Source organism: Lagenorhynchus albirostris, chromosome 18 (genome assembly GCF_949774975.1).
Source record: "Lagenorhynchus albirostris chromosome 18, mLagAlb1.1, whole genome shotgun sequence".
In the NCBI taxonomy this organism is placed as follows: domain Eukaryota; kingdom Metazoa; phylum Chordata; class Mammalia; order Artiodactyla; family Delphinidae; genus Lagenorhynchus; species Lagenorhynchus albirostris.
In genome coordinates, this window is record NC_083112.1 from 74,052,389 (window position 1) to 74,080,350 (window position 27,962).

At 40.8% G+C, this 27,962-nt stretch overlaps 1 long non-coding RNA gene across 1 annotated transcript in view; it reads left to right on the top strand.

Moving 5' to 3' along the window:
• Window positions 1-27,962, top strand: part of LOC132508914 (uncharacterized) — a 235,701-nt gene that overhangs the window by 201,221 nt on the left and 6,518 nt on the right. The window contains exons 5-6 of the long non-coding RNA XR_009536818.1: window positions 7,878-7,960; window positions 9,879-9,944. This is a non-coding gene — a long non-coding RNA (uncharacterized LOC132508914). The remainder of the gene's footprint in view (window positions 1-7,877; window positions 7,961-9,878; window positions 9,945-27,962) is intronic.

Consider the following 27,962-nt stretch of genomic DNA (forward strand, 5'->3'; position numbering starts at 1 on the left):
TTCAGTAGGAATTTTGAGTCGATCACATTGAGCTACATTTTGCGGGCATACTCGGGAAAATCCTGTTGATGTAAAACAGAAAATTAAACTAGTTTCATTGCAAGTGTGCATATAGTGTCCTTAAAACATGGAAAAGCTCTTATTGTCCTTTCTTATATTTTATGGCCAATACGTCTGACCAAAAATCCATCTCCAGCCAGTATTTTTCTATAAGATGGAAATGGAGTGAATGCCCCAGCAGTATGCTGGTGAGAGGAGTGTTCTGCATGTGATAGATGCACACCTGAACTTCAGATTCATTGTTCAAGCAGGAAATCACCCAATTTCCCTGCATTCTATATTTTTTCTCTTTAAATTATATATTTAAAGTGTGCTTTTATAAACGGGTATTACATGATCTCACTTTCACAGATGACAAAGGCTTGGGGGAAGTTAATGCTTTGCTATTATTAACTTATCAAGCAACTGCAGTCCCCAGGCATTCTTTCAGGCAATAAACCGTATTCATTTTGTTGTTGGCTCACCCTTTATTTTTATGGCCCATTAACCAGTACTGAATTAAAATCAAATTTGTATAAATGATCTAATAGTTTTGCAAACTAGTTAGTCATCTGAATACCCAACACATGGCAATGCCAGAATAAGGTTATGAATCAAATACAAGCATAGATTTTAAATCATTGATGATGAAAATATTCTTTTTTAAAAACTGATAGCCAAAAAGGGTAAAGAAAATGTTTAAAAAAAAAAAAGATAAATTTGGCACAAACTTTTGCAAACATTCCATTTGCATACAGAGTGGGATTTGTGGCTGAATGAAACCCATGCTCTGCGTTGGCGAAAGTGCAGGTTACAACTTCCTGTTCTTTCCTGTCACTTCATATCGGCTTTTGGAGAAGTGGAAGGTTTCTGGTCTAATTTTTCCACTTCTCAATATTAATACTATCAAAATGTACTAAAGCTTTACTTTGTGAATCCTTTTACCATCCTGGAAAAAATAAAGATGAAACAGAATATTTAAATGGGAAATTTTTTGTGATCCTAATGAGAGGTTTGGAGTTCTCTGAACCGCTAATTATAATGATACGATTCTAATTTTTCTTCCTCAAATAATAAGCACCTCTTATTTTGAGGAGAAGAATTTAACTAATTAAATTCCTCCTAAATAAAGGAGGTGAGTCTTTTGGCTCCTATGAGACTTTCCACAGAGATCCCCTCTGGCCTGGCCCAACTGTGGCCTTGTGACCATTCGATGAGGTGGGAAATGTCACTTGAGATGCATGTAGTCACGTGACAGCGTCATCACTAAGCAGAGGACTTTCTCAGGGGGGTTGCTACAGTGCTGTCATGGATTCTGCTTCCAAATGTTGCTCTCATGGTGCTCAAAATATGTCATTTCACTGTGTGCTTCTGCAAGAAATTTTGCCAAGCAGACATCTGTTTGGATCGAGATGCTACACCTTGAAAAGGGAGGAGTTTGTGTGGTAGAAAGACAGGGCCTTTGAGTCAGAAGAACTTGGCTTTAGTCTTGACCACTAATCCCCATTTAAGGTACAGGCTCAATGAACTCTTCACTAAAATGAAGATGAAGCTACCTACCACTGGGTTTACTGTAGGGTGGGGATTAAATGAGATAATATATGGAATATAGTTTGATGCCTGGACATCATAGAAGCTCAAGGATAGAGATTACCATTAAAAAAATAAAAACAATCTTTTGCCCAGAGAAGAGCAAAAGATTAAACTAATCCAACTGAAGATTCAAATACCTAAGGCTCAACTCAGGCACACTACTGTAAAAAATATTAGTCAGATCCGTTCCCCTATGTGTAGACACTCCATGACTGTGGTAGATAGAAATGCAGACTGATTTAGATGTTTCCTGGTGGTGATGTAAATGCCACGGACAGCATCATGGGATTTTCTAAAATGATGAATAATTCCTGGGAAAGTTTGGGGGAAAGAAACCCTCCCTCAGTTGACGTATAGTAGCATTCCTGGAAAAGACTGTTTATATTAAAATTGTACAAAAAGTGGTTTGCATTCATATTTAAACAGTTTGTTTTTAGGAACAAACATCATTGACAAATTTCTCTTCTTCACATGAAAGTCCTCTGGGACACAGGAAGGCATGAGGGAGCAGGGACCGTTCTTCATTCTTCCTGGTGGAGAACCAGCCACCCTTTGCAGGAGGAAGCCTTCCAGGTTCCTATTTGCTAACTTGTAGTAGAGGAGCTAGTCTCTTGGCAACCAAGAAACCAGGTCCACCGGTTTTCAAAATCTCCCCTTGGGTCGACTCTTTTCTCTAGAAGAGGACATTCCTTTACAACAACAAGCTCTGTGGGGAAAAGCAGGCCTGGTGAAACTATCAAGGAGAGGCCAGCAGGTGGTCCCAGACATGGGGGAGGGAAAAGCCTTGAGGGAAAGTGCCGACAAGAAAGAAGACATTGTCAAAGGAAGCTGTCTGAGCGCGCTCGAGAATTGGCCCAGGAGCGGGGGCTGTCCCAGAAGGAGGAACTATAACTGGGAATAGTTGACTCAGCATGCAAAAGCCAATGACCAGGGCTTCCTTGGTGGCGCAGTGGCTGGGAGTCCGCCTGCTGATGCAGGGGACATGGGTTCGTGCCCCGGTCTGGGAGGATCCCACATGCCGCGGAGCGGCTGGGCCCATGAGCCATGGCCGCTGAGCCTGCGCGCCCGGAGCCTGTGCTCCGCAACGGGAGAGACCACAACAGTGAGAGGCCCGCGCATAAATAAAAAAAAATTAAAAAAAGCCAATGACCAAGGCACCAAGAGGGGCCGAGTTGAATCTGACCAAAGAGGCAGGTGGCCCCAACGAGGGAAGCACAGACCATTAGACTATAACATCACTCTAGTCACCTCCTGAGAAGACTACAGCCCGTGCTTCCCCTCTTCTGAAAGGTAAGGACGAAGCTCCCCAGGAATCCTCTACGTGAGCCCTCTGTCCTGGCCCAGGCCTGTTCCCCACTGGCAACAAGAAATATCTCAACACCAACCATGAGAATCATTCTCTATCCACACAACGTGGACACGGAAGTGGATAACCTTCCAAATTAACCTACCTCCCAATGAGGCTACTTTGAAGACCCAGAGAAACAGCAAGATCGTTTTTGCCTTTCTTACCTGAATGTCTTCGATTTTGCCTCCTTTAGTATTATTCTATTAAGCCAAACTATTAATGGCTAAATTGGGAACCTGATAGGTTACATTTGTTAGTATAATGTTTTATAAGTAGTATAGTTGTAGTAGTTTTTATTGTTAAAAAAATAAACCAGACCACAGAATATTGGTTTCTGCTGTTGAACATGCCTCCATAACATCAGCTATACTGAGTTTTATGTGAGACATTTCATAAGTGAAACATTTAAAACTCAGGTTTATTTCTATATAACTAGGGCTCAATATCTTCTTATTATAAAATAATATTATTTACCATTATAGTTCATAGAAAAACCAAAAAATTTATCCAGGTTATGTGTTCTGTTTTGTTCAAAGGCCAGAACGTTGGTCACATTCATCAATCATGTGATTCTTAATCCATCTTCACTCACCAGAAGTACAGTCAGTGGAAATTCGGCCTTGACTGACCTCTGCTTTCTCACTCATACTTTATCTATCATATGTGGCCTATCTATTTTGCATTTCTGTGTGTCTGTATATCTTAACAGGAACTCTGGAAGGACATATGTCAGGCACAGGTAACCTGCTACCATCCAGACCACGTGTTTTCTCCTGTTTGTGGCCTCGGGATTGTAGGGAACTTACCTGCCTTGTTCATCCCTGTATCCACAGCATCTAGAATAGTTCCAGACATGGATTAAGCACCCATAAAACAGTTGTAAATAAACGAAGGACAAGAACAAGTGGGTGATAAGTTGCCCATCCTTATGTTTGATATAAATGCACTAATATTTTTCAAAAGTCTTGGTGCACTAGATTCAGGCGGGCTAAGTGCAGCCATAAGTCTCATTTAAACAATCTTCCTATAGAACATGCACATAGAGAACACATACTACACTATCCTATGATTTATAAATCCTCATTAGTCATTTTTAATCAACAACTCTACAATATGCATCTCCTTCATCCCAAGCAAGGAGGATGATCACTGTGGAAAACACAGTGAAAAATGGAACCGATCTGCATTCAGTCTCTCTGAAGACAAAAAAAAAAAAAAGAGTTATATGAGGCAGGTCTGGAATTATGAGGTAACTAGAAACTTTATAATATTAGAAATAACTGAAGTCTTGGAGTATTAAGTCTAGAGACTGGTGAACACGTAAGACTTGTCTTAAACATTTAAGGCACTATCATTTTGTGGTGCTGTTATTGGATATTTAGGTATGTTTCACGGTGGGTAAAGTTAGGGCTCTGAAAGTAAGTATAAGGTAACTGAGAAGTAGATTATTTGATGGTTAAATATTTACAAAGATGTAAGAGGTAGCAAGTTCCTTGTCGCTGGCATGCTCAAGTATGGACTGGGTATACACTTGGTGGAGACTGTGGAGAAGCTCATATATCACACCAGGGTGGGATTTGAACTACTTGGCCTTCGGTATGCCCCCAAAACCTGGGAAATTATGATTTTGTGAGACAAAATCCCAGGCATTATTAAGCCATGAAACTAATTGTGGTACTGGATCTAAGACGCAAATTTCAAGGAAGCTGAGAAGCTTTAGGGTAGCTCTGAGCTGAGTATTTGTGGAGGACTGGGGAGGATATTTAGGATTGGGAGAATGTTCTGAGGAAGTCTACAGAGGAGGGAGAAATCATCAAACACACTCAGCGGTCAATTTGACTGAAATGAAGGTTCGTGTAGAATTGTATTAAAATTGGGCTCAGTGAGGTACAGTGTGATATAATCCGTGGGAAGAGAGAAAATTTTGCCAATTGAGAAATACCACACAAGTGTTAAGTATTATCCAATTTTCACAGAGAGACTTGAACTGCCAGGTGGAGTGTCAGGTAGTTTGGCAGGAGGTGATGCCCACGTCCAAGGTTGGCCAAAAGTATGAGTCCCGGAAGAAGCCGAGAGTAGGAAAACTAAGATTCCAGGAAGTAGGCAGCTGTGCAAGCAGTTGGCACAAAGGGAAAGGACTCTGGCATCTGAAGAGCCTATTAAGAGAAAGGGAACACCCAAATCCCAAAGAAAAGATGTATCCTCAGCAAGTGACCAAGGTATAAACTCAGATATGGTGCCGTGTACTAAGGTCCCAAAGAATAAGTCAAAAGCCCAGTGAATAGGACTAAGACGTAAGATCGGAGTGGTGCCAGCAAAGAGGACGGCTTGTTTCCGGGCCTCTCAGATACTAGCCCGAGGTTCCCTAAACATTTATTCCTACTGGGAAAGTTGACCTCAGACCCTGGGATAAGCCTGAAAAAAATAATAAATAAATAAATAAATAAAATTAAATTAAATAAAATACTAGCCCGAGGTTCCCTAAACATTTATTCCTACTGGGAAAGTTGACCTCAGACCCTGGGATAAGCCTGAAAAAAATAATAAATAAATAAAATTAAATTAAATTAAATACTAGCCCGAGGTTCCCTAAACATTTATTCCTACTGGGAAAGTTGACCTCAGACCCTGGGATAAGCCTGAAAAAAATAATAAATAAATAAATAAATAAATAAAATTAAATTAAATAAAATACTAGCCCGAGGTTCCCTAAACATTTATTCCTACTGGGAAAGTTGACCTCAGACCCTGGGATAAGCCTGAAAAAAATAATAAATAAATAAATAAAATTAAATTAAATAAAATACTAGCCCGAGGTTCCCTAAACATTTATTCCTACTGGGAAAGTTGACCTCAGACCCTGGGATAAGCCTGAAAAAAATAATAAATAAATAAATAAATAAATAAAATTAAATTAAATAAAATACTAGCCCGAGGTTCCCTAAACATTTATTCCTACTGGGAAAGTTGACCTCAGACCCTGGGATAAGCCTGAAAAAAATAATAAATAAATAAATAAATAAATAAATAAATTAAATTAAATTAAATAAAATACTAGCCCGAGGTTCCCTAAACATTTATTCCTACTGGGAAAGTTGACCTCAGACCCTGGGATAAGCCTGAACTAGACATGGAAGTTCAGGGGTCTTAGCCACAAGGATTGGAAAGTAAGGGGAGAGAGAAGCCACCAAGAACAGCAGATGTATTTAAACCTGATGCCCACTCTGATCAGTTGTCCAAGTCACTTCCTGGAACATGGTACTGAGAAGGTTTCAGAAGATATGTTACTACATAGTGTGAAAAAAAAAATGCCACAACCAAGTGATGGTGCCTTCCGTGGGCATGGGACAGTGGTCAACACAGGCATCACGTGTTCATCATTCTTGTACAGCAACATTCCAAACTAGGGATGAGGCTTGAATTAGAGTCAGAGAGTGGCAGACCTTGATTACCAGATTGAAGTACCATGATTTTATCTGAGATTCAAGGGACTTCACTGAAAGATCATGGCCAACATTGCTGTGCACTTCTGGTGTTAGATCACAACAGGTCTGCAGAGAAGCTATATTGATCAGGGGAGCAGAGACTCTTCAACATCTGTGTTTGTGGCTCTCAGTTTCCCCTCTAGTGTGAGAAATGAAATTGTGTGCCCTCATGTTAGATTTTCTGTGCAGTGAATTGTAAAAGCCATTGCCAATAAGAATTATTTCATGTACACGTAATCCCATGTGCAGTCTGCTGCAAATTTATTCATGATCTTCTCCAGCTAATATGAGGAAACGCAGCTGCAGTGCCAAGATGACAGGACGATTTATATAGAGAACTGAAATCCACATTAAAATTCTTTGACTTGATCTCCTGCTCTGGAATTTGAAGGGGAATACAAAGGACATATATATTTTTTTAAATAACCTTTCCTTGGTTCTCAAATAATTTATAGTATTATTCCACTATTCTCTGATTCTTACCATGTTTAAAAAAAATAAAAATATAACCCTTCCTAAGGTAAGATGTGCAGGTAGAAGATTAGCATCATTGCCCATGAAGTAGCACTTATGTGTTGCTTATGAATATATGGGATAGAGTTCCTGAAGAAAGGACACCAACACTAATGTGTAAACTAAGTAAAATTATAGAATTTTAATCTGAACATTTTAAATATATACTGCAAACACATTTTATAGATGGGGAAAATGAGACCCAGAGATGGTAGAGCCTCAGTGAAGTTTCCATAGCAGAGGCAGAAATAGGACTTGAGTAGACCTGTCATGTGCAGAACCTCTGTGATTTCCTCCCCATCATGATATATTTTGAATTTTCTTTTTTAGAAATAGAACCATCATTATTCTCCAGTTCTAGGATTAAAAATCTCAGTTTTCGTACACTGCACTCCCTCCGATGCCCTCCTCCCCCACCCCTGCTGCCTTACTCTCAGGTGCCAGGACCTGCCCATCTTGCTGACCTACCTTTGCAGTTGCCGCTTCCTTTCTTCTTCATTCACTTTCAGTTCCTCGAAGGGACGCCCCTAAGAGAGCTCTCATTCACTTGGTGGCTTTTTAAATTATTTTTTAATTGTTATTTTTTCCTTTGTTATAGTCCATAAACCACCATCAGATGTAGATTCATTAAACATGTTTTCTATCATCTTTCCCAGGCACAAAAGCCTTCAGTGGCATCTGTTTCCTACTGATTCAGGTCCAATGTCTTTAGAGCCTCACGTTCAATGCCACCCACATTCTAGCTTCAATCCCTAACCCACTCTTTTCCCAAGAAAATCTCTCCTTTCACACCCCACCCATATCTATAATTTTAATATATATATAGTTATATAAATGTGTGTTACTTTAGAAACTTGTCCACTTTTATTAAATTTCATTTACTCTGCTGAATTCCCCAGAGGCTTTGCACGGAGACCAAGTTCAGCCTGATTCCCCTGTGCTTGGCTTGCTGACCCTTTCATCACAGCTGCTCAGGCCTTTGGTGAGTAAGTGAGACTCTCCTCGCAATTTACACATCCAGTCAATTCCTGACACAAGAGTTTCCTTTCCAGCTGAGTCAGTCTAGTCTCTGCCCCAAGAACACCTACTGCACTGTTCCTTATCTACTCCCCCTCACCCTCCAGTCTCTTTCTCTTCCTCCCTTCCTGGCTGTCCAGACTAGATTCTTTCTTTTCTACTGTTTCAGCTCCTGCTTATTCTATGCAAATGCTCTATTTTCCTCATGGAGTCTTTCTTGATTATTACAACTGGAAGAGATTTTTCTCACTCCAGATGTCCTATCACTTAAGAATTGCAGTACAAGACATTTAATGAAATGTGCCCTAAAAGCCTTATATTGCGATTATTTGTTTGCATGTTTTATTTCCTTATGGTTGAAGGTGGTCTTACCAATATTTGTGTTTGCTAAAGTAGTTAGCACCAAATGAAGGAACAAATATGAAACGCTAGTTCAAATTGGGGCACTGACCACATTACTTACAATTAATAATAAAAGAAACAGAACTGACAGTGAAAAGGAAGTGATTATTAGCAAACGAAAACTTGGAAGAATTTCTGAAAGGTAGATAAACAACTCACATATAAGTATTGACTGGTGAGCACTTTCAGAACTCCTCAGAGAAAGATACTAAACTTTCTTTTAAAAAAATAGGAGCAAGTATTAAACAAACACTAGACTTCTCATGAGCACAATCTAATATTTAACAACAATGGAGTAACAATTGTATGAGGGAAACCACATTAGCATTCAAGCATGCGGGCAAAATTAGGTGCTTTCCAACCAAAAAAGGCTCAGCAAGTTTATCTGGTCAGGCACCTTTAAAAAAAAACTATAAACAATTAAAAAACATAAATTCAGGTTACAAATCCAAAAAGAAATCGGAGAAAGAAGAGGATATGAGTTTTAAGGTGGAACTAACGTGTCCCTGGAAAAGAAAGATAAATCTCAGAACGACTCCTTTACTGCTGGCGTAGAAATAATCGTTCCAAATTAGAACATGAAGTCCGAGGGCTACATGAAAATGTCTTTAAGAAGAAAGTAGATAGTGTCATACAAAATGAGTGACTATCTTTCCTGTCAAGAAAAAAGAAAGGCAATTACAAAGTGAGGTTAAAAGAAAAAACAAGATGAAAATAAATCATGCTCCCCAAATGAAATTTTGACATAATTTTTTAGGAGTTGATGGAGTTTAAAGAACAGTGCCTTTTGAAATAACAAAGTCAAACACTGTTCAGGTAATTCATAGGAAAAGAGAAGGCTGACAGACGTTCTCAATTCAGGTATAATCACTGTGGATTTATGATAGCCACAACCATAATTACTTTACCGGGATTTTCTTTTCTAGAGAGTGATTTATCACTTTTTATATAATGACCCACTTTCTAAAGGTTTTGAAAAATGTTAAACTTTATCGGGATCTTTAAGAATTTATATATACTGTTGAGAAGAAACTTTTATTCTAAGTTTAGCAAGTTTTTCAGTTTTGTTTCTTTTTTTCAATAAATTTTTAAATGAAATGTAATATTTAAAAATATTAACAGTGCTTTTCTCATGATTATTCTTTTCTCTACTTTTCCAAATTTTATAGCACGAGTATGTAACACTTTTAAAACAAAAATGTAACATATCATTTTAAGCAAATTAGTGTATTAAAAGTACCGAAGATATTTTAATGCTTTTATTAATGATATTGTAACCCAATTCCAGAAAGAGCTCAGAGCTAATGAGAGAGATGAAGTGGTTTTTCAGCCTATTGTGCTATTTATTTTTTTCACTTTTTTAAAATCAAAAATCAAGTTGCCCTATTTACTTTGAATTTAGAATTGTATTTCTTCTGAGTAAATGTAATTACTATTATTATTAATGTTTAATCCAAAATTATTTTTCCTCTTATTTTAAGGAAAATAAATCTCAAAAATTTTTAATGAAATTCATCAAGATACACTAAGAAAATCTTGCTGCAAAGGTAAGGGAGAAGACAATCATTTATTAGGCTCTTTTTATTTTATTGATCAAACCTAAAGCATTTGAAGATCAACCTACAGCGAAATGTTCTTACAATCATGAAAAGGAGAATCCAAGCTGTGAAAAGGTCAGAGGAGCCTGGATTGGTCAGTGGTGATAAGAAGGGAAGATGGCATGTAGATTTGGCCCCTGTTATAACTCAGCTGGTGATGGGATGGGATCCAGGAGCATCATCCAGTAGGAAGGAGGGGGCCAAGGGCAGTGGCTGGAGCTGAGTGCGGCCAGGGCTGCAGAACTGGCCCCTCTCAAGAGAAGTTGGATCAAGAAGTTGGATCCAAATTTGAGGAGACAGAGCTTCCCATTAGTGGCTAAAAGGGGAAAGGTAGACTTTGGAGTCAGACAAGCCTGGGATGAAATCTAGCACTGCAGTTACACAAGCAAATGATTGGACCTCTTCAAGCTTTCTTTCTGTCTTCAATATGGTGATAATAATTCTTACCTTAATTCTCACGTCATATTTGCCATGAGGATGGTCAAGTCTGGACAGGAGACATCATTATGATTCCAGGGGATCCATTCTATACAGCAGAGGAATTGGAAGTCAGGAGGGGGTTCGGGGATGAGCTTTGGTCCTGATAGATAAGGCTGGAGTGCTGACAAGATGTTTGTGCAGAAAGCAATTTGTACGAAACAGATGTGCACAGAAAGTGCTGGAGAAAGCCTGGACCTTGTTGAGCCCCAGGGTCCCTGGTTCACTCCAGGCACATTGGCTCCTGGTTGCATGACCAAGCCAATCTGCTTCAGCCCTCAGCCGGCTTGCGGTGGCTCTGGGTCCCGTAACGCCCTCCAAGCTTCATCAGGTTCGGCTCAGATTTCAGCTGAACTGAATTTGCAAACAATGCTTCTCAACCGTACATTTGAATGATAGATAACATTTAAAAATATATTTATAGCTGGGTCCTATTTCCTACCATTTTTATTTAGTTGGTCCAATGAGTAGCTGGAATTGAGAACCACTGATCGAAATTCTTTAGTGTCCACAACTAAATGGAGTTGAAAAACTTGGGGTTGCAAATTGATTCCTCAGTTATAAAAAGATACTACCACCCACCTGCTCTTGTCTCTAGTTCCAGAAATGACTATTTTCAAGTTCTGACTTGATTTAGGTAATATGAATTCATTCCACACTTTAAAGCCTGTGAGATAGTGCTTGAAGGTAGGTAACTCCCTGTAATAAGCCTTTTGAATAAATCGTAGGGTAACAGAGAACACATGTAAAAGGCTGCTGAGGATGTGTCATGCCATCGGAACATGACATTAAGATCTCAGCCTTGCTGGCCAAGCATTCAAGTGAACTTTATATATATTTAGACCAAAACATTCTCCCTCGGCGATTTGCTTGTCTGTATGAAGTTTCCCAAAACAGAGAGAGATGGTATTCAAGCCTTGTTCATGGATGTTTTCTTAGTTTTCAAACTGACCACTAAAGACAGACTTTTTCCTACTGACCCTGTACTCCTGGGGCCAATGTTTGTCATGTTAGCAGATCTCTGTGTGTAGACTGATTATAGTTCCACCCTAACCTATACACATTTATGAGTTAATTGATGGGCTTATTTTCAGGCTTATTTACTTATGTATTCCATTCACCTTTCCAGTAAAGATTTTTTTAAGTTTAAATTTTATTTTGTTTTAATTTTTATTGGAGTATAGTTGATTCACAATGTTGTTAGTTTCTGCTGATTCAGCAAAATGCATCAGTTATACATATATAGGTATCCACTTTTTTTCAGATTCTATTTCCCTATAGGTCATTACAGAGTATTGAGTAGAGTTCCCCGTGCTATCCAGTAGGTCCTTATTCGTTATCTATTTTATATGCAGTGGTGTGTATGTGTCAATCCCAATCTCCCAATTTTCCAGTAAAGATTTAAGATGAGATAGCTTCTAATGTGTAACCACGACCCCACTTCCCTCATGTTCTCTTGCAGAACGAAACCCTATGGTTCCATTCGGAGCCAGAGGGGCTGGTGAGTGGTTGGTTTGCCTGTGAAACACCCTGCGTCTGGGATGTGGTCTGTTCGTTTACTCGTCATTCCATATGGCCCATTGACAGCCGATAGCAACTTTGCCCATCATTACAGTTGGGGGGTTGACAGATGACAGATGTCAGTTGGAGATGGCTCTCTCACACATGGCCAGCCAATCACCAAGCACCCCCCAAAGGTGGGGACAAGATCCCAGCCAACAGATGGCTTGGCCTGTCTTGAAGAGGCAGTAATTAAACATTTTGGCTAGAAATCTCCTTTTTTAGGTTTCCCTTAAGGAGTTGTCATTCAGCCCCATATGCACTGATTTTTCTCCTTCTCCAAACATTTTTTCACACTGTCATTCAGGCACTCGACAGAAGTTCCCACAAGTACATTTTCAGAGATTCTGGTCAAATCAACTCCAGAAAACCAAAAGATGAAACCTGTCATGTTTAATACGTTGAAAAGAAACAACTGAGTTACAGATAGCAGCTTCATGAAAGCCAGAGGTGGTTTTGGTAGAAGACTCACTGCTTCCTTTAAAAAACCAAAAACAAACCCAAAAAAAGGGATGTTCTCAAAGGCAACTACTTTTCTTACAGCTTTCTTCATATTTTTGGTGATGTTTATGTTTCAAGAAGATTGTTCTTTTTCCCAACTGGGATTCACCATCTGATTGTTTGTGTGAAAAGTCCTATGTATTATGGCCAAAGGCACGCTATTTCAGATCATGTCCTACAAGCTCACGGCAGAGCACGGGCCTGTGATAGGAAAGAAAAACTTCCTTCCTGAGAAGAGGATGCAGCTTTATCTGGGGTCTCTTCGTCCAAACACTTCATTCAGACCCACTTCTAGGAATTCTCTGCTTTGCGATTCTTTCCATTTCACAGAATTCTTCTTGTGGGAGAAAAACACCATATATGTGTCTAATGGAGGAATACAATCCTTAATTTAAAAGGCTATAAAATATTTTGATATAAACCTGTGAAAAGTGCTACTTGGGGCAAGAGTCCTGTTTATTTTTTTCCTGTTCGCTTAAGGGAACTAACTTTTCTCGAGACAAATGGTAATGTTTTTTTAAAAGTCATGTCGAGTAGAGGTTTTCCTAAGGGAAAGAAAAATATCTCTTCCAAAATCTGAATATCTTTGTCTCAGTGAGCGCTCTAGAGAAAAAAATATGTATACTCATATCCATGATTTATTGAAGGAAAAACCGGCTACGTATTAAATTATGATGATCAACATGCTTGATTTCATCAAGTGCTGTGTCTTACAGAACTTTAATCCAAGTTAAGTATTTTTTTTTCTTAAAGAAAAACATGCAGAACCATAGTCCATAGACATACACCCCTGGAAATGAACTGTATATTTCCTGCTTTTTCATGTTATTGCCACCAGTGGCTACACTTCTTATATCTGCGGTGACCACAGTTCATTGATCACTGACACGATGGAACTTCATGGCTTCCACATGTCGTTACCAAATGTGACAAAGATGAGGACCTTTCCATCCATGAATCAGGGATGGGACAAGAAGAGGTACACCTTCAAAAATCCAGAGATGACTACTGGGGAGTTTTGATTGTGCATTATTGGTACAATTTCTTATCATATTCCCTTTAGAGTTGCTGTCATTCATCATTGAAGTTGACTCAAGTTCTTACCTTTAGGCTAGTATTAGAAGCTTTTGCAAGTTCATGCAACTTGTCTTAGTAATGGTCTATTAATCTCCATATCTGTAAACCACACACCTGAAAATCAAGTCATTAGAAATCATATTAAAAATAATCCACAATAATTCTTGCTGTTAGTTTTCCCTTCCAATATTTTTATTTAATACATTTCCCACTTGTAAGAGTCCATAGAATTAGTTTGCCAAAATGAAGCTGTATATAAATAATTCATTTCTAGATGCTTTTCTTTACAATTCTGTAGCTGTTGGCTATTGGGATGTAAGGTAGAGAGCAAAGGCAGATCAGACCCAGGCTCGGTGTCCTTTTAGTCTTAACGCTCGTATGACCAGCTAAGTCTGGGTTCTCCCAAGAGCAGAGCCTGAGCCAATGATGTGAGTGAGAGTAATTTCTTAGGAAGTACTCCATGGAGCCAGGAAAGCAGGACAGAGAAGGGGCGAAGCTGGGCGAAGGTGGGATTTGACATGAGGACCCAGACTCTGCGGGTCTGCGGGTTTTGACCTGAGGACCCAGGGTTCTGCGGGAGCTCTGGAGGGTGTGTGCAGACCGGAGACTAAGTCCTGGGCGTTGGTCGTTCTGATACCGACCAGAGTTCTTCGCCTTCCCCAATCAATAGAAATTGACTAGAGCCCAAACAAGAAATTCAGGCAGGACTTTATTGGGGCCCCTGCTGAGCGGGGGGGAGCGAAAACAAGTGATCATTTTCCTTTCTTGCTCACTCCCTGAAGGAGGGCGAGCTTGTTCCTTACATGGGGTGAGGGTAGGGGTGTGTCCAGGGGTCACGCCGGAGGGGTGGCTTAGGTGATGTTGGTGTTGAGTGCAGGGGGCATGCGCAGTACCCTGCTTTTGCTCTGGGCTCTTCAAAAGTGGCAGTTGGGTTTTTTGGTCTCTTTGTATCTTTTGTCCAAAATTTGCCCCAACTGGGAATGCTAGCAGTTATTTTTAGTCCCATACAGTTTCTTTGTATTTTGTAGCTCAAGGAGACGTTTGTCCAGGTGCAAGCATTGCAGCACTGCAGCAAAGGGTCCCGGGTCCCAGCCTGCCTCACTTCCACACCAGTCCTTGGCCTTGAGCTGGTGGTGGTTTTCGAGGGAATTTCTGGCTGTTAGTTGGGCAGTGAACACATTGGCCAAGACCAGTCTCTGAAGGTGGCCGATGTGAGCCATTAGCAGACAGTTCACAGAAACTGGGAGAAGGATGCTCAGGGCTGGTGAGAGGCACAGGTTCTACGTTAGCTGGGGAGGGGGTGGAAAGGAGCAAACTCTGCGGCGGCACTGACCTTGGGAAAATTACAGTCTCAGGTGACCAGGTTCCTTACCTGTAAGAAAAAAGATGGGAAGGAGGGTTACATAAGAAGACAATGTTGTTGGGAGGATTAAATAACATAATACCTGAAAGTGCCTGACAGCTCCTCAGGTGCGCTAATCAGCTCACACCTGTTACTGTCTTTCTGTGCTTTTTAAAGTAAACTGCTCTTCCATATCATTTCCAGGCTAGGAATGTTCAGTGTTTCTGGTTTCCTGCAGAGAGCTCCTAATGGTGGCATTTGAGGTTATTTATCAATGTGAATCCAACATTTCCACCAGCCACCCCACAGATCAAAACTGTTCAACCCAGGGACCAAGGTCGTGGGGATCTGTGAAGTCCATGAACCCTCTGAAATTGTGTAGAAATACAGAATGCTCCTTATTCTAGAAAAAGAGCCTATTGCTTGGATAGGCAGGGTGGTGTTGAGCCCAGATTCCAGGTCACACATTTCTGGCTGCGTGACCTTTGAACTGTTCACACTTCAGTTTTGTCATCTAGTAAGGGGAGAGCTTGAACATGAGACCTCATGGGGCTGTGAAGTTCAAATTAGTAAAAACCACTTATGTGAACAACATTGAAGGCACATTGAAATTATGTGTGTGTTATCATTTATATTACTGCTAGCATTAATATAGCATTGTTATTACTACCATCACCATATCATGGTATGCTTAAAGGGGTCTGTGGCCAAAAAATGTCTGGGGACCACAGCCCTGATACACTTGCTACTGTAACCTTGCTGTTCTCTAAAAGCCCCCATACACATTCCTGCATCTGTGCCTTTGCTCTAGTGCTAACTTCCCCTAAAGGGTCCTCTCCTCCTAATACACTGGCAGCCATTCAAGGGCCGACTCGTCTGTCCAGCAGCTATGTCTCTGGCCCCAGCAGTCTGGCTTTCCCTCCTGTGAATCCCCATCTTACTGACAGTTTACTCAGCCAGTCAGCTATAATCCAGCACTTCTGAGGCTACCTTGCAAGTTCCCCATTGTCTTCTGTCTCATCCCAGTAAGTCCTAAGCATGCAGAGTAGATGCTCAAGTACTATGTGTTCAGTGTGTAATTTTATTTTATTTCAATTTTTATTGAAATATAGTTGATTTACAAAGTTGTGTCAGTTTCAAATGTAGAGCAAAGTGACTCAGTTATATATGTATATATACTGTTTTTCATTTTCTATTCCTTATAGGTTGTTATAAAGTATTGAGTATAGTTCCCTGTGCTATACAGTAAGTCCTTGTTGGTTATATATTTTATATACAGTAGTATGTATATTTTAATCCCAAACTCCTAATTTATCCCTCCCCCCCTTTCCCCTTTGGTAACCGTAAGTTTGTTTTCTATGTCTGTGAGTCTCTTTCTGTTTTGTAAATAAGTTCATTTGTAACTTTTTTTTTCAGATTCTACATATAAGTGATATCATATGATATTTGTCTTTCTCTGTCTGACTTACTTCACTCAGTATGATAATCTCTGGGTCCATCCATGTTGCTGCAAATGGCATGATTTCATTCTTCTTATGGCTGAGTAATATTCCATTGTATGTATATACCACATCTTCTTTAGCCATTCATCTGTTGATGGACACTTACGTTGCTTCCATGTCTTGGCTATTGTACATAGTGCTGCAATGAACATTGGGGTGCAAGTATGTTTTTGAATTATGGTTGTCTCCAGATACATGCCCAGGAGTGGGATTGCTGGATCACGTGGATGTAAATTGATACAGACACTATGGAGAACCGTATGGAGGTTCCTCAAAAAACTAAAAATAGAGTTATCCATGCATCATTTTAATGGAGCTCGTGCCTGTTGCCGAAGTAAATATCAAAGAGTGAACTAGCCCTTTAGGAAGGGATATTAATGTTATGAGTGCCTCATGGAATGCCTGACACATAGTAGGGCTCAATAAGTATTACTGAGAGGATAATACAATAATCAGTAGTCAGGTTCTACTTAAAAGACTATGCTTGGAGTAGATACCAACATTGATGACTTTTATGGCATCATTACTTATTAACATTTATTAAATAAGGGAGGGAAAATATCATTTCCATCACAGTCATGGAGAAGGCAAAGGATTACAACAGAACTGGAAGCAAGAGAGTAGACTTTTCCGCACACTACCATTTCTAAAGTGGAAAGTGTCACTAGCTATAGCAAGCTATTGCCTGACACTAAAATAACTGTTTCTGTGGGGCTGGTTGATGATACCTCGTTAGTGATGGAAGATAATGAGATGATAAGGGCAAGATTCATTGGCCTTTCAAAGGCTTTTGATTTACTAAATGACACCATGGGATAAGCTAATTAAATTTGGCTTTTCTCCTGCAGTGATGGCTGAGTTCTGATCTCATTTGATTAGTAAGGAAAATCGGGGGCTGTTTGAAGGCCATCAGCCTGATTTATTATGATTCCTATCTGATGGTGCCTTAGGGCTCAATAACTGATTGGCTTTATTTTATGTATTTTTAAATTATCTTTCTGATGCTAGGGATAAGCCAGGAATTCACTTACAGAGCAATGATAACACCACTTCAAATACTGTTTCCCTTTGTGTCCCAGAACTTAATATGCTTTGCCTTCTGAGTCACTACATTCGCCAACAAGGAAGATTCTGAAAGATAAGCTTACAGATCAGATCGTGAAAACCTTGCTTGGTGACAAACTCCCCTGATACTGAGGAAGGCAAAAAAATCCGAATGAATCTAAGAAAAGCAGAAAGGCAAACAGTTTGATATAATTTAGTTATTCAACAAGTCTACCTAATTGTCAGCTTCCAAGTAATTTGCTGCATGTTCACGCAACTCTGTTTTAATGGTAAAGCCTAGCATTTTTCTCAATAAATACTGGTTTGGTTGGTTCAACCAAGTCCTACATTGAACTACAGACTACTCAGTAATAGGAAGAAATAACTAGACTTGGTTTTTAGACTGAGGCATATATTTTAAATGTTTGACACCTACAAAAAGCTTGTAATTCTTTATTGAATTTGAATTCTATTCTTCATTGACTATAGTTAAATGTAAGGAATGTAAAGCAATCCTCTTTTTAACTATAATGAGGTTTTTTTTAGAACTTGAGAGTTGAGATTTATTTCCATTAGGCTTTCAAAGACACACCTGTAAACAGTCATTCAAAAAGTTGAGCTAAACTCCAAGAATGAAATAAATCATAGTTCATAACTAGGATTTATAGGAGAATGATAAATTGGGCTCCTGGTCTCTCTATTCTATAATAGAGAACAGCACAGAGTTAAAAGCCTATTAGCAACATACACCTACCATATGACCCCACAGCCATTCTACCCCCAGGCCTTTACCCAAGAGTAATGAAAGTATATTTCCATACAAACACTTATACACAGATGTTCACAGGAGTCTTTTTGTGAAAGCTGGAAACTGCTCCAACTTCCAGCAACAAGTGAATGGATAAAAATATTGTGGCATATACAGCATATACTATGTTACATGACTCAGCAATAAAAAGATGAATTATTACTATGCCACAACACTGATGAACTCAATACTGTAAATTTTCATTTGTATACATTTCTTTAAAATCCAATCTAATCTATCGTGACAAAAAGCAGATCAGTGTTTGCCTGGGACTAGGGTAGGGAGTGGGATGGGGCTGGTGAGGGATTGGGGAGTGTATTATATGAGTCAGGGTTCTTCAGAGAAATGGACCAACAGGATGTGTACAGATAGAGCTAGCGGTAGATTTATTTTAAGGAGTTGGCTCGCCACATCCGGAGGGGTCCGTTGATGTTGCAGTTCAAGTCCAAAGGCCATCTGCCAGCAGAATTCCTGTCCTCTTGGAGGATCTCATTCTTTTTCTCTCCAGGCAGTCAACTGATTGGATGAGGCCCACCCCCACTAGAGTGGGCAATCTGCTTTACTCACATCTACCGATTTAAATGTTCCTCATCCAAAAAGCACCTTCACAGAAATAACCAGAATGATGTTTGATCAAGTATCTGAGCGCTGTGGCCCAGAGAAATTGATACATAAAATTAACCAGCACAGGGAGGGCCAGTAGTGAGGATGATAAAAGGCCATGAGGACATTTGGGGGGTTCTGTATATATGCTGATTATCCTGATTTCAGTGATAGTCTTATGGGTGCATACGTAAGTGAAAGTTTATCGATCTATATGCTTTACATATACACAGTTTATGGTATTTCCATTACAGTTCAAATGAAGTTTTTAAAAAGACAGAGACTTAAAAGATAACAGCGGGGCGGGCCGGTCAGAGCTGTGGAGGGAGAGCCCTCACCTATGTGCCTTCGATGACTTCCGAAAAAATGCCCATTGTCAGAGAAATGAAATCTTAACGTATGAAAATAATCTGCAGACAATAATTGCCCATAGGTTCTACTTTTTAGAAATTACATGATGAAAACAATAGATATGGGATAAACAGTACTTTTGACACTCCTCTGGGCATAATGGAAGACTCTACATTTCCGGTATTAACTATTTTCTTTAAAGAAGGTAGTTTTTAAAAAGAGCCCGTTCTTTGGTATGTGGCTTTCCGGCACTGTGCAATGGGTGCAGCACCAGATGGAGACAGGCATGTCATGTCCTGGTGTACAAATTCACGTTGACAGGGGCACTTTGGGCCAGTGGAGGGTGACTTCTGGCAAGATAATTAACCCTAAACAGAAAGCACGTTCGTCTTTTCCTTCCTCCCCCACCCCATGCCCACCCCCCCCTCTAGTAATTGGTAGATAATTATTTTAGTAGCAAAACAAACCTTCAAATTATACACTCTTTCTTGTGAAAAAAATGAATTACATTCATCTCATGGTTGTAAATGCTAATGAGACTCTGAGAGGTGTGCTGATGAAGGTCCAAATAGTAAATTCATATTATTTAGACCTGGTAGACTCAAGGCCTTCAGAAAGAATGATGAGTCATTCTCAGTAGTAAATGGAGGACTTCTCTGGTGGCACAGTGGTTAAGAATCCACCTGCCAATGCAGGGGACACGGGTTCAAGCCCTGGTCCGGGAAGATCCCACATGCCATGGAGCAACTAAACCCACATGCCACAACTACTGAGCCTGCGCTCTAGAGCCTGTGAGCCACAGCTACTGAGCCCGCGAGCCGCGACTACTGAAGCCCGCGCGCTCTGAGGCCCATGTGTTGCAACTACTGAGCCTGGGTGCTGCAACTACTGAAGCCCACGTGCCTGGAGCCTGTGCAGAAGCCACGGCAATGAGAAGCCCGTGAACCACAACGAAGAGTAGCCCCCGCTCGCCACAACTAGAGAAAGCCCGTGTGCAGCAATGAAGGCCCAAAACAGCCAAAAAAAAAAAAAAAAAAAATATATATATATATATATATATATATATAGTAAATGGAGGCCTTCAAACAATAACCAAGATGAATTTTTTAAAACTTTGTCATCTTTCTAATCCTACACTTCCTCATTGAAAGTTGCCATGAGTCCCTACACGCGGGCTCAATAAAATGTTTCTTCTTATGGCTGCTTCTCTCATTGATCTTTCCCTCTTAAAGTGGGGCCCCTGAGATGACCCGGGTGAAAATACCCCTCAGAATTTGCCTAGCCCAGCAGAATAAAGATGAGGATCCTTCGAGAGCTCACGCACACTCGGAATCCTCAACACAGTGTGCAATTAATTGTATTGTACACGGGAACTGAAACAATTGCTTATCATCAGAGCAGATGACGCAGTAAAAGTGGAAAGATCAACTCTGAAGACATATAGTAGAGTCATAGATGTGAAGTGTAATCATACAAAATGCTTCTTTATCCTCCCTCTTCCAATTACACCCCTGTCTTAGCCTACATGTACAGAAAGGCTCTATTCCACCCAGGTCTAGAAAGGTGAGGTTGGAGGAGGGAGGGCTGATTATGGGAGAACATTCTCCCTTTTCTGAGTGGAAAACAAGATGATTTAGCCTAGACTTCCGTTCAAGGTGTATATGCTTCCAGGAGCTGCCGCACTGGACCTGATGCATCTCTGTGGGATGGTGGCCTCACTCTCATTGATAACCCCAAGGGGATACTCCATTGTGAATCTTAAACTCCTTTGCAGTTGTTGAATAATTTGTATTTTTTCATAACACTCCGTAAAAGAATAAGGAATGATTGACGTTATTACGCCCATTTTGCCTGTGAGGGAGCAGAGCCAGAAGCAAGGCCGTGGCTCGGTGAGGTGCATGCTAGTCCAGGCAGAGGGAGAGCTACACATTCCCTTTTATTGTTGCAAATTAGTTTACTTCTCCTGGGAAGTCTAATTCCCTTCTACTCTCCCATCCACCTCCTAACTTCTTATGACATAAGAAAAGCAATGCTTCTCCCATAAATATAATTGGTCTTCTCACCTCTAACGTTGTAACTAGGACTTAAAGAAATGGCGCACAGGCTCTCTCTCTCTTTTTTTTTTCCTGAGGCAACCCATTTATGGACTGCTATTTCTCCAGGAGCAGTAATAACCACAGTCGGGCTGGACTATCTTTTAAATACAGGCATAGGTCTTCTGTGTTTTCCAACAACTGGGAGGGGGAAACATTTGCTTAGTATTCATTTATTTTGCATCATGGCAGGGCACAGGGGTACTTTCTAAAATGCTCATCTGATGTCCCCCAGATGACAACCTGTGTTTCTGAGCAAGCTTTCCCACTTTCACCCTGTATGTGTCTCCTGTGATCACTTCATATCCAAACGGGAGGAAACAACTTCAGTAATTGCCGACGTAATTGGCAAGCATGGCTCTCCAGGCTGCACTTACTTGCACTTGCACAGGCTGCACTGGACACTTAAGTGTCCAGGCTGCACTTACTTGTCTCCAGGCTGCACTTCTGCCGCTGCAGAATCACATTATTCCCAAGATGGTACTATGCATGCCTTTCATTTTCCAACCACTGTGTTAAAAATCCCACACTCCACTCCTGGCTGATTTCAACGACCCAGATGGTGAGATGGAGGAGAGGGACACACACCTGCAGCCACTTTGCCGTCACAGGGAGGTGTCTGTGTGGGTGTCTTCATGTTTGTTTGCAAACTCTACTGATGAAGTTCACCCTCTGCTGGTCCTCAGCTTCGGTAGACTGAGACATCCTTGGGGGTCCTCACAGTACACAGACCCCACAGTGTTGTGTAGGGGGACACAGGCATAGAATTTCTCAGCAGGCTGAGGCTGAAATCACTTATTGTAACTGGGAATAAAATAATGAAGTCACGAGATCACAGAAATCCAAAGATTTGAGAGTTGAAAGGGACCCTAAAGAATATCTAACTTAATTCCCTCTTCATGGATAAAACGCAGTCTGAGTGTCAGTGAGGTTAAAAGATTTAAAAGAGGATAATTTCGTGTTCCTCTCTGTTTTCTTCCTCGAGGGCTTTCAATATTTTTTTGTTTATTTTGTCTGTATGATGTCTTCTTTGAGAATCAACTCTTAATTACACTTGATATTGAGATGGGAAAAGCAGATAAAAGGAAGGTCATTATATCTTTACTTTTGGACTTTACATGTGAGTGCGTGATGTCCAGGAAATTCACATTATTAAAGAATGAAGATATATCCCTAAGACCATCCTCATGTCAGAATGTAAACTTATTGGAAGGGGTCCAGATTTCTTATTTAAATATTTCCATATTTAAATCAAATCTTCTATCTTCCTGTCTCCCTGCACCCTTTCTTTAAACTTTCTGAAATAATTATACATGGCTGCTCATTTAAAAATTAGATATCAGTATATTATCACCAATGCAGGACACATCTGCAAACTCAGGAGATGAAAATATCAATAGAAATTTCAAAACTCTTGGACCTTTCCTTGTTTCCGCTCCTGGCTCAGCACCTATTTCTAGAATATTCACTATTCTTTTGGAGTCATACACCTTTCGATAATCTGATAAAGATATGGTCCTTTAGCTAGAAAAATAATATATCCACACACACAGAATTCTGTTCACAACTTCTAGAGAACATAAGATCTCAGGTCAAGAAGCCCTGTTATGGATTATCTATAAGAAAGTTAGTCCATTTTTTAGAGTGATTTAATAGCTGAACTTGTGTTTGGAGTCAAGCTGAACTCATGGTAGGTCAACTGATTTTAAAAATAAGATTTTTAGCCGGAACAAATGACTGAGTCTAGGGGAAAAGCCAGCCCAAGATACTTGTAATAACTGAGACCTCTTGCAGATTGGCATATGGGGAGTCATCAATGAAGGATTCTGAGAAATTTAAGGGAGACACACATAAAATTATGAATGGGATGAAAAGTTGTTAATGAAATGTTTCAATCAATTTTATTATTTCCGTAGGACCAGATGTGGTTAAAATAAAAAGAGTTTTCTCAAACAGCACTCCCATCAAAGGTGAACTGAAGGTCAAAATAAGATTATCCATGCAGAATGTGGATATTTCAAGAAAGACAGAATTATGTGATGAAGTTGCAAGGCACACAGAGTAAAAGAAAATACATGTAGGGCGCTGGACCTTGACAATCCCTAAGTTTATTCTTTGATGTGATTCCGAAAGAGTTTAGAGTTAGAATCTTGAAGAGGAGAATCTATCAGGCAGATGGATTTTAGGAATTCTAGAAATTCCATTTAGGAATTGTCAAAAACACAGAGAATGCACATTTCATTGAAAGACGCACATACTTTGGTAATTTTACAGCACTAGGACGGGCTCTAAGTTATCCATTTAGAGTCATCATTTAATGCAATTATTTACTGAATAGTTACCTTTTTTTGGCATGAGGCTAGACAAGATAGGGAGGACAGTGACCCCAGTTAAATATAAATCATGATTAGTACCATCAAGAGGATTACTGAATAGAAATAATATGCATAAAACTGTTAAGTAATTACACAAGGCAGCATCTGAGTATTGGCCCAAAGCGTGATTTTTAAAGTAGAACAATGGGTTCATGCCCCGGTCTGGAAAGATCCCACGTGCCGCGGAGCGGCTGGGCCCGTGAGCCATGGCCGCTGAGCCTGCGCGTCCGGAGCCTGTGCTCCGCAACGGGAGAGGCCACAACAGTGAGAGGCCCGCGTACAGGAAAAAAAAAAAAAAAAGTAGAACAAGAACATATACACACTGCTGTATATAAAATAGATAACTAATAAGGACCTACTGTATAGCACAGGGAACTCTGCTCAATACTCTGTAATGGCCTATACAGGAAAAGAATCTAAAAAAGAGTATATATTTAAGTACATTCATAACTGATTCATTTTGTTGTAGAGCAGAAACTAACACAACATTGTAAATCAACTCTACTCCAAAAAATTAAATAAAAAAAAAAGAAGAACAAGAAAAGTGAAGGAAGAAAGAGATGGATGAAAAGGTATTTGGAGGACATTTTTCTGGAGGAGCTGGGAATTAAGTTGGGTCCAAGGTGTGGAGAGGATTTGGATAAAGGGACGGAGTCGGATGAAGTGCGTGTTGTTTTTAGTTTTACTTCGTGCTGTATTAAAATAGTTTCCTGCGCGTTAAGTTGAGGCTGAAGGAGATATTCTGGGCCACCACCAGTTAATCAGCACCCCTAGGGGAGAGATGACTTCACAGCCCAGCTTCCAACGTGATAACCCGAAAGGGGAAGCAGCCTGCCCACGCCCACCTCCCTCAAGGCTGCACGCGGCACTGTGTTGCAAACTCAGGGTGCGCCTGACATTTTGTAACAGGTGTGACCAATTAACTCTGTGACGCTATGAACCAACAGGGCTGTTTGGTGTCATGTAGACAAAACAACAGCACGAGTGGCCAAATCTGTCATTTTTATCGAGCTATTATTTTGAGGACATGTAATTACGGGTCTCATTTCTTGAGGAAGGCTTTGAGGATGTCTCTTAATGAGAGTACGGGCGTCAGGTGTTCCAGGGGTTGGTGCGGGGGAGATAACATTTTCCTCCAGGGGAAAGGATCGCCTTTTCCAGTGGAAATTCTTACATGGTAATTTCCAAGGAAGGAGAAGTGAATCAGGAAAGGTTGATTATTTATTTCTGAGGGGGGGGATTTACAAAGTGAGCGGTTTATAGGACATATCTCAGAGTAAGTAAGCTCTGGTCACCCAAACAATGTCAAACAGATAAATGCCATTGATTACTGAGAAAAGTGGAGGACAGTCACTGTGGGATAGGATCCAGGATGTCAGTGACTTCAAGGGACGGGAAGGGGTCCTCCTGACCTGTGTGACCTCTGTAGGTCTGCATGAAACATCGTGGTGTAATGTTGGCTTCGCTCTGATGAGAACGCATCTGCACAGCTTGCATATCCTAGGGAAGCCTGTGCCGTGATCACCCAGTCTGTCCTGAGATGGAAAATCCTTGAACAAAGTGTGCTTCCTGGAAAGTGTCTAAGAGGCACACATCGTAGTCAAACTATTGTCCCCTGTCACTCATTTCCACTTCTCCTTACTCATGTCATCCACTTCCCCTTCTGCCCAGTCACACCCTTCCTTGGTGTTCACTTTTGTGCGTGCTCAGTTACTTGGAACTTGGAGTCTCTTGGTGTGTACGCCCTCAAGTTTCAACATATGCTCACGTCAATTATGACAATAGGTTTGTTTGTGAATGTGGCTTTATTAGTTTCCCAGGGTTGTTGAAATAAAGTGCCACAAACTGGGTGCCTTAAAATGTATTGCCTCACAATTCTGGAGGCAAAAAGTATGAAGTCAAGGTGTCAGCAGAGCTGTGGTCCCTTGAGACTCTGAGGAGACTCCTTCCTCTTCCTTGCTTCGGGGGGTGTACCAGCAATCGTTGGGTGCTGCTTGTCTTGTAGAAGCATCGCCCCAATCTCTGCCGTCCTCTTCCGTGGCGTTCTCCTCATGTGCATGTCTGCTTCTATTTCCAAACTTTCCCCTTTTATAAGGATAGCGGTCATGTTGGGATAGGGTCCACCCTAATGGCCTCATTTTAACGTGACCGCCTCTGTTAAAACTCATCTCCAAATAAGGCCACCTTCTGAGCTACTGTGGGTTAGGACCCCAACCTATCTTTCTGCGGGGACACAGTTCAATCCATAACACTGGTATTCAAGAACCGTGGGTCGGCTCAAGTATTTTTGAGTTATACCTGATCTCGCACGAATGGGTTCTAAGAGTAGCAGAACCTCCACCCTGTAACCTTAGGGGTGACGTACCCGGAACCGTCCTCTGTTCTGTCCCTAGTCAGAAGGTTCACTGTCCCTGGCCTGCAGCAGTTGGCCTAGCACTAGGTCCTGTGAAGCCTGCTCCAACCTGATTCCGCTTGACCACTTGAAGCCACCGAAACACTGTGCTGTTTGCACAGTCCATCTTTACTGCCAGAGTTTTCATATCACCAGAAGGAAAGAGCTGGGACTTCACCACTCAACTAACAGGTTGTTGTCCATTTTATTTGCCATCAAATGTCTGCAAGAGTGGCTGAGTTTTGCTCTGATCAATTACCCGCATAAGGAGGGTGAGCATGAGACCTGATTTACCTGCACAGTCTTGCTTGTCCAGGTGTAATGACTACTAGTTCTACACCTCCAGTCCCCAAAGGGGCTTGACTTGGTAGCAAGGTTGGGAGACATCCCTCACCCCACCCGCCTCTAAACCACTGGCAGAACGTGATGCTTGTGCTTCATCCAGTTGTCTTAGGTGAGATCCCATCAGGGCACCATGAGGATTCTGGCGGATAGAATCCCCAAAGCAGGCATATTGGAGCTGCAGCAGAACAATTCTGCATCCTTGTTAACTTTGGAGAGAGAGGAGTTACCAGTCTTGAAGGGAGACTCATGCTTGAACAAAGCATAGCTCAATTGACAATGCTGCCTTGAAGGCTAGAGGTCCTTTCTCCAAGTTTCTGAGCCTAGCATCCCCCATCTCTACCTGTGGGCCCCGCATGCTGACAGATATTGGGCATATATGTCTCAAGGCCTCAATCCAGATTCACTGTAATATAGAAGATGTTGATGGTCTGGTTCCCATATTTGGTGGTGTTATTATGTCCATTACAGTAGCCTCAAAAGGAAATACTTGTTTGAATCAGCCTAAGTAGATGATACACAATAATATTGAATCCAAATGGACTCAGTTATCTTTGGTCTGCTTTCAGGTTGCCTGACACAAATATCTGTTTCACCCAGTGTAGGCTCACTGACTTAGGAAAAAAAGAGGATGAAGATATTCTCAATCACGCTGCCCTTCAAGATATATTTTAGCTAAGTTTTTACTAACTTAATTATAATAAATAGTTACATAACCTTTAATACGCTATGGGGCACACAATTATTCCATTTCTCTTTTTGTTGTTGTTATGAAAACTTCAATATCATTTAGTTTACTCATTGGCATGTAGTAGATATCAAAAATTTGCTAGGTTACATTTAAGCCTCCGTTTCTGTTGATTAACATTTAGGTTAAATGTTGGTACCCATTAGCCTATTAACTACGCAACACCGAGTATGAATTGAACACTGGGATAGTATAGGTTAGGCAGGTTAAAGATTACTTCATATATTTCTTACAAACTGTCTCTCAGTATTCACGTATAACCTTCGTGTGGATAACCTCTGGGGCCTAGGACAATAGCTACCTACTGCTGCGTAACAAATTACCACGCACTCAGCACTTAAACATCACGCATTTATTTTCTCGCAGTTCCCATGGGTCTGATGTGTGCACTAGGTTACTTCGGTCCCCAACTCAAGTTCTCACCAGGGTGAGAGTCAGGATATTGGCTGAGCCTGTGATCTCATCTGAGGCTCAGGGTCCTCACTGGATTCCACTGGGTGGCAGAATTCCTGTGGTGGTGGGAGTATGATCCTCGGCTCCTAGAGGCTGCCTGATGTTCTCTGCCACGTACCCTCTCCACACCAGGCAGTTTCCTTCTTCAAGGCCGATAGACAGCGTCTGTTGCAGCCTTGAATCTCTCTCTTTATACTCTGATCTCTTTTGCAGTGCTTACCTGATTCCGTCAGATGCATTCAGAATAATCTCCCTTTTGATTAACTTAAAGCCAATAGATTAGGGACCTAAGGACATCT